Genomic DNA, 12,804 nt, shown 5'->3' with positions numbered 1-12,804 from the left:
GCTGTCTTTCTTGGGTTACATGCTCACCCCTACCAGTCACTATTTCCAGATGTGTCAGATGGCCTACTATGCTTGGCCCAGCCTGGTTGACTTTTTTGCTTCAAGGGAGGTAGCAGGAATGAAGGGTACTAAATATGACAGCCAAACTAAAACCACATAAGATAGGGAAAGTGTTAACCAAAGAATATTGGGGTGCCAGGTAGGGAAAAAAAGATATCCATTACATTGTGTGCAATATTTAATACAGATCCTGGCATGCAGAAAGGACACTAAAATTAGCTAAAACATTTCCTACAGAATATTCAAAGGACATAAGAGGTAATATTTACCCAAAGATAAGGTTTCATCTGAAGATATGGTGACCAACTTTTCTCAATTTGTCCAGGACTCTTCTGGTTTAGTACTATAGGTATCATGCCCTGCACAACTCCTCAGTCCCAAGCAAACCATCTTGGTTTGTCTGGACTATCCTGTTTTAAAACTGTAAGTCTCACATCTGGGGAACCCCTTAGTCCCAGGCAAACAAAGACAACTGGTCCCCCTGCCCAAACATGGCACTTGTAGGTATAAATGTTAGCAGCATTTGAAGTCTTATTAAGTCAGTTTATTAGTTTCTGCATCATTAGAAAAATAATGTAGTGTGGTACATCTCAAACTGGAACTGGTCCTATGGGAAAAATGAATAGATCATGTCTGTTTGATTTAGAGTTATAGGATCTGTAACTTTGCTCTTCTTCCCTCTGCTTTGTTTTTCTTTTGTTGTGTCTTCTTTTCTCCCTTTTTTTCTTTCCTCCCTTTCTTTCTTTTCTTCTTGCCTTCCTACTGATCTTCCTTCCTCCCTTCTCTTATTTTCTTCTTTCTCTTTTACTTTCTTTTCTGGTGACATATTTACCTTTCAAATTACATATGACTTAGATTTTGTTGGAAATCTTCAAAGGAGCTATTATGTGTTGTTTGACTGAAACAAACAGGCCATAGTAACTTCATTTATCCTGGACAATGCACCAAGTAAATGGAAATTTCATTGCTGGTTAAAACAAGAAGTATACGTGCGATTACAAGGAATTTGCAGAGACAGCACGGCCACGATGTAGATAGAGTGTGATTGGGATGGCGGTGGGGGGGGTGTTGCGCGGAGATGGTGATGATTGTGAAATCATTGGAGTTTGGAAAGGCTTGAGATTGAGTTCTTCCAAAAGCCATTTCAGTTTAAGTGTTTACATAGGGGTTACATCTACTACTATTGGAAATTGCTAGGATTTGGGAACTCTTTCTTCTTTTGAATCAATATTATCATTAATTAAGCAATGTAAACCAGGAAATCCTTTTTGGTCACAAACTATGCTTTGAAGCCAGGCATGCATTTGAGTGTTTTCAATCAAAACCTTAAAGTAAAAATAAAAAGAAAGCAATTTCTCATCTTCAAAGGAGAGCTATCAGTGGGGGAAATCGTTTTCTGAATTGTACTTCGGAGAATGATGTGAATTTTGTTGCCCTGATTGAAACACTGAAGTTCTAAAGAACTAACTGCATTTCAGAGTCAAAAGCTCCCTTATAACAAGGTTCCACCCACAAGTCGGGCTCATTGACTTGGGACTTCCACATTTGGGTTTTCCAAATATGAGTACTCACGTCCCTTTCACAATTTTTGTCATTACATGGCACCACTTGTGCCTTCTTTTTACCTAAAATTTTGCTGCAAATTTATTTTTTTAATAAAATAGATTAAGCTGATGCAGCCAATACAGCTTGTTAGGGCTTGTGAATAATCTTTATAGGAAAAAGATTTTTGTCACTTGCAAGAAAAGCGATATACTATGGAGGCATTGAATAAAGGCTAGAGGACTCACTACCTCGCCTTCAGCTTGGTTCTACCTTTTGGTAGCCTTGAGATTTGAGACAATCAACTTCAATTTTTGACCTGTGTAGTTGTGAGGATTAATTAATTGAAAGAATTGATAAACGGTGCTAGCACATGACAAATATTCACTAAGATTCTCTTCTTAGTCCATTAGTGAAGAGAGAAAGCTTGAATAGTCCTCTACCTCAGAAGAGACACTTTGGGGGGAATTGTGTCTTAGCTAGGAAGGGACAAAGGACACAGCATCACTTTGTTTCTAAATTGGCTTCTCCCAGACTGGATTTTTATGACTTGTGGCTAGTGAGTCAAAGGTAATAATCAGGAGGGGGAAAATAATATTTTACCAAGATTTTATGACTCCCTCCACAGGAGCTGAGCTGATTAAGAGCTCAAATGAGAAAACACAGCCAAGAGTCAGAGAGAGGCTGGGATGCCCTTCCTCTAAAGAAAAGCCAGCATCATTTTGCTGTCATAAGGATTTTAGATTTTTTTTTACCATTCTATTCTCTGATTATTTTTAGTATACAGACTATTTTTAGGGTACTTTTTTTAATCTGGCACTATATTGAAAGTATATCCTTTCTAATAGTCTTTTAAAATTTGCATGCATCATTTCGGTGTACAATTGTACTATCTGCCAAAAATGATGTTTGTTTCTTCTTTTTTTAAAGATTTTATTTATTTATTCATGAGAGGCACAGAGAGAGAGAGAGAGAGAGAGAAAGACGCAGAGACACAGGCAGAGGGAGAGGCAGGCTCCATGCATGAAGCCGGATGTGGGACCTGGTCCTAGGACTCCAGGATCACACCCTGGGCTGAAGGTGGCGCTAAACTGCTGGGCCACCAGGGCTGCCCTGTTTCTTCTAATCCAATCCCTGTACCTCCCATTTTTTGCTTCCTGTGTTATTACATGTAAATTATTTTACCACTATTAGGGATGATTACAGTAGTATTGCCCTTTCTGACATACTATGGTAATGACTTTGAGAATGTAGCCACTAAAAGCCCAAGAATAGCTAAAAATATTCCATAGTAATGTGTAGGTAATGTGACAATGCCTTGGACAAAGATAATGGATTAAAAAAGCATACATGAAAAAAACGTATAATTGAGCAATATTTTAATTGAATAAATGAATGAACAGAATGGAATGCAAGAATCAAAACTTGACTATAAGGCTTCAAGTATGAAATGACATGAGGAAATTATTGTTTGTATCCATCAGGATTCAGTTAAGAAACTAAAAATCACTCTAGATAAGGATTGAAGATGCAAAATCAAAGCCTTAAACAACCATTGAAAGAACTGTAGGCAATCTATACACAGGATCAAATTTCATTGAACTATACAGCACACAAGTGAATCCATGCAAAACTGGTGAAATCTGAATATGTTCTACAATCTAGTTATTACTATTGTACTGATGCCAACTTCTAGTTTTGATATATTACAGTGATAAAAGATATCGCTATTGAAAGAAGCTAGTTTTTGTCTTATTTGGTTTTTATGCAACTTTTTTTTTTTTTTACAAAATTCTTTGAGTCTATAATTATGTCTAAATTAAGAAAAGGAGACTGTGGGGACGCCTGGGTGACTCAGCGGTTGAGCATCTGCCTTTGGCTCAGGGCATGATCCTGGAGTCCTGGGATCGGGTCCCACATCAGGCTTCCTGCATGGAGTCTGCTTCTCCTTCTGCCTGTGTCTCTGCCTCCCTCTCTGTGTCTCTCATGAATAAATAAATAAAAGCTTTAAAAAAAGGAAGGAAAGGAAGGAAGGAAGGAAGGAAGGAAGGAAGGAAGGAAGGAAGGAAGGAAGGAAGGAAGGAAGGAAGGAAAGCTGTGGAACCAAGAGTTAGAGAGAAAAACATGCTGTTTTCCTGGAAACCCAGAGTGCAGGATTTCTGGAAAGCCACACTAGTTATGTGATTCCAGGATCTTGCCCAGAAGCTCCTGCAAACCTTACTATCAGTTGACATATTTCTGCCTTTTACATGACTGTGAGTGCCTTCATTGGTTGACTCTAACCAGGGAATCTGACTGCAAAGGTTTGGAGAAATTGAGTTTCAGGCTTCTAGTCCCTGACCTCTAGGAGAGAGTAGAAAAGTCCAGGGATAATGCTGAGTTAAAAACTTATATCCCTGCTCACTGATATTTAATAGGTACTATTTTTGGCTATCACCTAGTCTTTGAAAAGGAGATTAGAAGAAGAAAAGTGGTCAAACTTTCCAGTATGCAAGTAAAGAAAATTCATAAATAATTTAATTTCCCAGCATAGTTTCTCAGTCTCTCTGCTGAGCTATCTTCATCCAAAAGGACTTGTAATAAGCAAATTTTTATAAGCTTTTTCCAACTTCTAGAACAATTTCACACAAAATCTTTCATTCGCTTACCAAACAAAGCCGAGCAATAGATAGTAATGAAAACAGAAAATAATGAAAAAGATAATACTTACCTAGAACTTACCTTATCACATTTCCTTGCAACCCACCAACAAAAGTGCATTCCTTGCAGTCCTCTATACGCAACACGTTGTCTTTCCATGTCTTTGCACATGTGGCTTCTTTAGCTGAGAATGCCTTTCCTGGTACAAATTCCTCCTGGCAAGCCCTATACCTCCTCACACCCTGTTCATCAGGGTCTTGTTTTATCTCTTTCCTGAAAGAGACTGAGGCTAATGGAATATGAACAGGCAGTCCCACTGTGCAGAGGGCCAAGCCATGCTACCCTTTCAGGAGTCCAGGGGTTGACCAGCAGGCCAACAAGTATGACCCAAGATCTGTTCTTCAGTTACCTCTCTTTACTCCAAGAACCTCACTCTTGATAAGCCAAATCTAGTTTCCCCATGCAAAATATCAAGGACAAAAATTAATTTGGTAGCATACAGAGGGCTTAGTAAGAGTTTACCCTTAGACTGTGGTCTCAGACATGTGTTTGCCAGTCATTCTATTATTGCAAATGAGTCTTGTAGCTCCTCCTTACTATTTGTTTTCTCTGATTCGCCAATTCCTACTCCTCCCTTCCTTCCCTGTAGGTTCTCATATTAGTGGTCTAATGGCTGGAGATACTTCAGTGAGCCAAACACCCCTGTCCGCAGTGAGCGTACACACCAGTGAGAAAGACAAACATGCAGCTATCTTAGAAATAATATAACTACTTAAACAACTACTACAGCTATCACCTACAAAGTTTTACAAAAGGCAAAAAATTTTAAAGGGGAAGGTTAAGATAAGTCTAAGGGAGAGCTAGGAAAGGTGAGGGGCAGGTCAAAGAAATCTTTCCAGAGGTAAGAATCCCACTTGAGTTCAAACTGATGAGAGGGATCTACCCACATAGAGGAGGCTAGGGGGAAAGCATAGAGAGAACAAGAACATTCTGGGCAGAATCCCCACAGCTGTCAGTCTGAACTTGGAGTGGGGCCCCTGGGGGAAACCACAGAACTCCCCTCCACTTCCTCCCCTCTTATGGTGTGCTGAGTAACACCACCCTGTCACAAGGCAGCAGAGGTCAACATTAGCAGGAAGGAAACAGAAGTCTATGGCTCAGAATCCAGCAGAGAAGAGAAGGAGGTGGAGGCAGACTGTGTCATGGAAAGAACATGGTGCTGGTCATCACAGTTTACATGTGGACACTGCCACTTAGTAATTTTGTAACCTTGGAAAAGTCACCACCAGCCTCTTAGAGTTGTTGTGAGGATTCAGTGAAAAAGGAAAGGAGTAGGGCCTTTGACCCAATGAGTGCTCAGCAAGATTAGCTTAATGTGCTCACTTTCTCCAGGTTTGCTCTGAACTGAGTTGTATCCCCTCAAAGGTCATAAGCTGAAGTCTTGACTTACAGGGCAATGTGACTACAGGTAGTCTTTGGGGGGTAATTAAAGTTTAGTGAGATTATAAGGATGGGACTCTGCTCCAAATGAACTTATAATAAGAGGGAGAGGGAAGCTTCGGTGGCTCAGTAAGTGAAGCAACTGACTCTTGGTTTTGGCTCAGGTCATAATCTGATGGGTCATGGGATGGAGCCCTGCATCAGGCTCTATGCTCAGCAGGGAGTCTGCTTGAACCTTCTCTCCCTCTGTCCCTCCCCCTGCTCACTCACTTTCTCTTTCAAATAAATAAATAAATCTTTTTAAAAAATAGAAGAAGTAGAAGAGGGGGAGAGAGAGAGGGAGATCTTTTCCACTGTCCATCGTGTGGGGACACTGTGAGAAGTAGCTACCCACAAGCCAGGGAAAAGGCTCTCACCAGAACCCAACCATGGTGACACCCCAGTCTCAGACTTCTAGCCTTCAGAACTGAGAAAATTAATTTCTGTTGCTTAAACCTCCAGTCCATAATAGTTTGTTATGGTGGCCCAAGCCAGCTACAGTAAAGCCCAGTCAGAAAATTCCTCTTACAGATGATGTAGTATAAATCTTAACTGCAATGACATCCAAGAATGAATTTATAAAAAGGCAAAGGAAGGTAATGGAATAACTGATTAGGCTCAGGGGCTTGAGCATTTTCATAAGTGAGGCTGATCTCGATCCATCGCTGTCTGGCTGTGACTACTCACGAGATGCACACAGCCTCGCATGTGTCAAAACTCTATGGAGAATTTTCTATGTGGTTGAGTAAAGTGTTTTCTCCTTGTTTTCATTCTTACTGTTGCATGAAAGATGGAAGAAAGACCAGTAGTGGCCAGCACCAAGAGACAGCATGACAAAGGAAGAAAGGCAAAATATACTCCTTAACAGGAGAAGGGAAAAAAGTCCAAAAACCCGGGATCCCTGGCACCAAGGGGTGTGAGCCAATACCACAGATGAAATGGAAAGAGGTGGTGGCACCATTCCATCAACACTGCTTTTTGCATGAAATGCTATGCTGAACGCTGGAAAATATTACCTCACAATTTCAAAGACTGCAAAGGTTGATAAGCACTATAGCCATCAAGATTCCATTTGATCTCACCTCAGCAAAATTAGGCAAGCCCAGCAGGACAGGGCTTATGCCCCCAGAGAGGAAACTGTGGTTTGGACTGCTTCAATGGTGTTCCTTGGCTGGCAAGTGTTAGAGGCAGTAGCCAAGCCTCGATTTTCTGATTTCAGACCCAGTGTCCTTTCTGTGGCAAATGTCAAGACATGCTCTACCTTTGCATCTGATCTTGACCTGGTTTTCCTAAGCCAAAGGCTTTCTTCCTATCCTATCTCATTCCCTGACCAACATTCTCCTCCCCCAAAACTTCACAGTATGGCTTCTTCCAGAACATGAAATAACACTGAATGGACTGTGAGAATAGAAGAAGAGAGAAGAGGAGCATGTAGATCAAGTCCTCCTTACAAAATCCCGTATGTGGTATAGTGGCTTTCCCCCTTGACAAGTCTCTCCCATAGCCATCCCCATACTGTGATGCCATGCAAGGATGACTGCTATTCTGATTCCCACTTTGCACCTATGAGAAACAGGCTCAGAAATATGAAGGACCTTGCCCATGACATGCGTTCTAAAGATCAAGAGCCAGATGTCAAACCTTTGTGTCCACCTCCACCTCCCTATAGGGGACAGAGCTCTGACATGCTGGCCAGGAGGCTCTTGGTTGCCACTTCTTTCACTCACTTTCCATGTGCCCCTGACTGAGCCTTGTAAACTGCAGGCTTCCTTTCCTTCCACTGTAAACCAAAGGGGCCGGACTGCATGGTCTCTAAGAACGTTCTCTAAAGTGGCTGGTAAGAAAGCAATCACAAATATTGGAACAAATATTGTCCGGACTCTTTGTGCTATTTCCCAAATATGATTCAGGGAGTGAGCCAACAGATAGAGGAAGATATTTGTTTTTGCTGGTGAGGCCGACAGATCCTTCTTTCAAGCCCGATCAAACAAGAGGTCTGTGCAGGCCACAGCGTCATTGCACGTCATGGGCCTTGCGTGTTCCCTCTCTCCCTGCTACTGCTCGAAGCCTGGGAGAACGCTTTTGAAACCAATCAGGAAATTACTTATCAATCTGAAGCCCCACAGAGTTATGAATGCTCCCTGCTGCCAAAGGGAAGGGGATTTCGAGTGAAAGCTCCACATCTGTGCACAGTAGAATTCAAAGACTCCAGCTGTTGGAAGGTCTTGCGAGCAATGTAAGTAAACAGCCCTCTCTCCCGATCGAAGTGAGCTTCTTCAGGCTTTTTTTCTCCCACAGATGAGTCTTTTGGCTCACGTCGGTGTTGAGCTGTCCTCTCTCTGTTCATCTATGAGGTTTGGGGGTGTTTACTGCCTGGGGCTTACTCAGTGAACCATCTCCTCTGGGGGATGCTTCTGCTGAAGAGAGAGAAAGTGAAAGTCGTCAGAATCGGCTTTGCTTTGGAAGGGTTAGTTTTTAAAAGAGCCCTTGACTTGGCAGTTCTGCTCCTTAATGGTTATAGATCCATAGTCAAGAGGAGCATGAGGCTGACATGAACACTTGTGTAGGCTTCACCCTGAAAAGCAGAAGAGTCATCGGGTCTGGCCTACATAATTCAAATTTAAGGTGTTCCCTTCATTTGGATATACTGCAGGATTTTAATCGAGGAAAAAGGGAAACATTAAAGCTAACACTGTCCGGTGAGATTTCCTTGCACAAGTATAAATCTTGTGTTCAGTTCAGTTTGGGTTGGGGTGCTGATTTCTATACTTTTTGTTTTATTAAACAAGTGGGCTCGACATTTTACATTGCTGTGGGGAGGATAATGCATTCATTGCAACACATGATCGTAAGCATCTAAGCCGTGTTGGTAAAACTGTGGTTGGTAAAACTTGTATTAATAGTGATTATGTGATGGGATTGCTTCGTTTCATACATAAAGCATAGTACTGGACTGTATTTCTTTTAAAGATATCTTAAATCAGATTGTGGTTAAGGATTGGGAAGTAATTACAGGAATAGAGCTAATGTGAAGGAAATAGCTCTGTTTTAATCAACCTTTGTTCCCTGAGACCCAACAGCTTCACCAGGAACTTAAGTGTCCTTTTCCAAGGGTCCCTTATCAAGAACCCTATGGTTGCAGGGAACTCATGTCCCAAGATCTCAGACTCTGCCCCACCGTCAGACTATGTAACCGGCACTATGGCTTGATTCCAGTTTGAATAATAAAGGCTCGCTCTCATCTTGGTTCTTCTACTCCCTGGAAAGCTCCCCTGAGCACAAGAACAACTACCCTTAACTCCGGTTGATATCAGGCTTCCTTTCTTGCCTTTGAACAATCTTGATTCGTGGTTTGATGCCCTGTGATGGCGAGACTGGTCTTGTTCGCAGTATGTTAGTTACTTAACTCCTCTGTGCCTTGGCGCCAGCACATGCATAAAGAACATCAGAGGGTCAGGGAAAAGGGATTTTTAGCTACTAAGAATTTATAACAGCCTGTTTCCTATGCGGACGCTGCCCTCACCCCTACCCCAGAGCAACTTTAAGTCTGAGGAGATCTCTAATTTCTCGCCTTTACTATGTGTTATATACCTAATCTGAAAGCAATGAAAACAAAAGGTGAGATGATGTTCCCCTTCTAGAATTAACATGTTTGTAGTCTGTGCAGCCCAAGCCAGCTTTCATTTTTGTGACAATAATTAAATAAGTCTGGGCACTGGCTATAGGACATGTGGGGTGCAATAGAACATAAAATGGAGAGATACATATTTGGAATGTGAAAGGAAATTATCCAAATACGGGGAAACATTTACTGAGCATTCACCATGCAGTTGTCCTTCTGCTCACCCTACCTCGGGTGGTCTTAGGAGCGGGCAACTCACTGGTTAGGAGTATTGACTCTGCAACCACAGCACCTGGGGCACATCCCAGAGTGGCCCATGCATGGTCACTTAATGCCTCTGTGCCCCGGTTTCCTTACTATGAAATATGGGTAAAAACCATGGGACTGGTGTGAAGGTTGAGAGTTAGTTAATATAAGCAAAGTATTGTTTTTGTCACTCTTGTAGGAGAAACTGAGGTTAGGGATAGCTAAGGAACTCGCCCACAGCCACACAGGTGATGACTGGCAGGGCTGGGATTTGGGAGTAAGAGATCTGGCTGCATCATGGTGGAGAAAGGCCATGTTTTTAACTACTACCAGCTTCCCTTGCGCCAGTGTTCTTTTGTGTGCATACTTTTCCAGCTCTCACAGTGTCTTCTGGGTAAAAGTGACTGACCATTGCCCAAGAAGATTTCAGACAGGGAAACAAGCTCAAGACCTAAAGCTCACACACTTAGAAATCAGCAGCACTGGGAACTAAGTGCAGACTTTGGAATTCCCAGGCCTGTGGTCTTTTCAGGACCCCATGCTCTTGATGGGGGTCAGGCCCATACTGCCCCTTGCAGGCAAGATGACCATACTAAGCATCAGTTAGGCCCTTGCCTGTGCCTGGCCGGATGTCTCATTAATTAAAGCAAGCTCGGGGCCCCTTTGTTAGTAATTCTTAGAGGATCAGATGTGCATCAAAGTTTGACAATCACTCTCCTCAGCCTGTTCTGTAATCTGGAAAAGCATGAAGATTGCCATATCCACCTGAAGAAGGTAAAAAGTTCTGCCAAGTATAAGAGACAGGGCATTTTCCTCATTCAAATTTTTGGATTACCCTGTGGTCAGAATCAACCTCATTTCAGAGTTATTTACTGCATTGTTTATATCTCAGTGCTTTCTTCATCTTTCGACACGCATCACCTTCCAAGTCCTGTGACCATCTGAGCTTTGTGTTGTCAACCCCTTTGATTGCACGAGCAGATTTCCTTCTCTTTGTCGACTTTTTATTCTAAATCAGTACAGCTCAGTAGAATTCATCACCATATTAGAATAAAGCGAGCTATTTGTGTAATATGAGAAATTTACTCAATAAACTTTGCACAGAGAAACCAGCAACTTGGAGCATTTATGGTGCTGAATAAAATATAATGAGATTGATTTCTCTGCAGACTACTGCTGCACAGATAGAGGCAAGCCAAACGTGTTCTCAAAACATGTGCTGGGAACTTCAGCTGCCTCGGAAAGAGGTTACAGAGGGTGTGGGGGAACAGGAACCACTGAACGCTGGAAATAATTTCCGGTGGTGGCAAATATCAGCATTTGAAGGGAAATAGCCATGGTTTTGAATTCTGGCTTGATCACTTCTGACCACAAGACTCCAAGTGCATCACTTACCTCTCAAGTGTATGTAACAGATATAAACAACCCAGCATGGTGCCCAGCATAATGGGTGCCCAACCAACAGGGATTCTTTTTCTCTTTAGCTCTGGTCCGTTCAATCCACAAATATTTATTGAGCACCTATTACATGCCATGCATTATTCTAGATATAGCTATGAACAAAAGCCCAAGTCTCTCTCTTCATACCTCTAGAAGAAATAGAGAAAATAAAGTATGGTGATGAGATACAGTGACCCATGACAAATCCACAGGACTCCTTTTAGACCTGAAAATCTGTTCTGTCATTTTCTTTCCTCATCTCAGCATCATATGCTAGGAGTAATTGTATGTAAAGGAGAGAAAAATCTCTGAACCAAAGTATACTACAGTTAATTCTTTCATCCCATCTCCTGGATGTTTTTCAAAATGTTCTTTCTCATCAAAGATAAATCAGTAGGCCCTAAATGCATGAAGATTAATTAATAATTCTTAAAAAGTTCAAATCATCACAATTCCTAGGGATTACATTGTTGGAGAGGAGAAGAACCACCGCATGGCAGATTTTTAGCGATGAATTGTGCAGCTTCACAATGACTTCATGTGTGGCTTTGAGTCTGAAACTGTACATATGTTAGTGCAGCCAACACGCAAAGCTGCCAGAAGTCGGCTGATCCAACACTCTAATAGCCAAGAGTCATGTGTACAGCTTTGAAAAACAATCCATGGTCTGAAATGTTTCCTTTCTTAAAATGGTACAGCAAACCTCACTTGGGTCTGAGACAACATCTCTCCATAGCGAAGGTCACAGTGCAGATAACTTGTACCAGAGGAGTCTTTGTCTTTCAATCAGCCAACTATTTGTAGCCAGAATATTATTGGATGTAACAATACAGATGATTGTCTCATTACTCCATTATGCCTTTATCACCATAATATAAACGGCCTCATGGACCCACGACTTAGAATGAAAATGTTGTGTACACGGCAACACAAAATACACAGGTCAATGTTTTCAATTTCCAAATACAGCTCTGATATTTTTCTGTTTAATGTATAAAAACGTTGTTTCTCCAAAATGCAAACACATTTCTAGAAATTGTTTTGAAAACAAAGCCCAAAGCTAAAATGCAAGAATGGAAAAATAAGAGCAAAGAGGATGAGATTAGGACAGTGAAGTTAATTAGCTGATGACAGAGGAGGTTGTGGGTTGATTCAGTGATGCTCCTTTGGGTTCAAAGCAATCTCACTCAGAGGATGGTGGTGAGCTGCCATCCTGAGGGGAGAGAAGGGGAAGGGAGCTACTGTTGTGCATGCACTTTTATGACAGTTACTACTCTTAGCATTTTACATATATGAGGTCCTCATCATGACCCTTGTGTGGCTGTTATTTGCTTGTTATACAGATGAGGAACTGAAGCTTGGTGCAGTTAAGTAACAAGGAAGTTCAGCACCAGCTAGGAAGTGGCAGGACAACCTGAATCCAGGACTGCCCTGCTGCACAACCCACTCTAGCACATGCTGGAGAAAAATAAGGGTTTCTCCAACCCCACCCACCCCCCCACACACACATGCAATACACATTCTATTTAAGTAAGAGAAGAATGTTCTGTAAGTTTTTTAATGTTGAAATGGCCTCCTGAGGCAAGAGGCTGAGGAACTGTCTTCTTTGGAGGTCTATTAAACCCAGATTGGTTATCGTATATGTCTGGTATAACTTCAGTGTGGTCCTTCCCCAAGGTGAAGAGAAAGACAAAATGATTTCTCAAGGTCCTTTCTAGTTTCTCCAACCAAAAGCCAACTCTATATCCATACAGGGCAAAATGGTGGTGACATGT

At 41.8% G+C, this 12,804-nt stretch overlaps 1 protein-coding gene across 4 annotated transcripts in view; it reads left to right on the top strand.

Moving 5' to 3' along the window:
- C1QTNF7 (C1q and TNF related 7) overlaps positions 1-12,804 on the top strand; it is a 106,578-nt gene that overhangs the window by 25,303 nt on the left and 68,471 nt on the right. The window contains exon 1 of one of the 4 annotated variants that reach the window (XM_038533346.1): positions 7,110-7,957. The exons of the other annotated variants lie outside the window; for them this stretch is intronic. The gene's annotated coding sequence lies outside the window, so the exon portion shown is untranslated. Of the gene's footprint in view, positions 1-7,109; positions 7,958-12,804 lie in introns of those variants that run through there. 4 annotated transcript variants of the gene reach the window in all.

This window comes from Canis lupus, chromosome 3, assembly GCF_011100685.1.
Source record: "Canis lupus familiaris isolate Mischka breed German Shepherd chromosome 3, alternate assembly UU_Cfam_GSD_1.0, whole genome shotgun sequence".
Classification (NCBI taxonomy): domain Eukaryota; kingdom Metazoa; phylum Chordata; class Mammalia; order Carnivora; family Canidae; genus Canis; species Canis lupus.
This window is presented reverse-complemented; position numbering and strand designations above follow the sequence as displayed.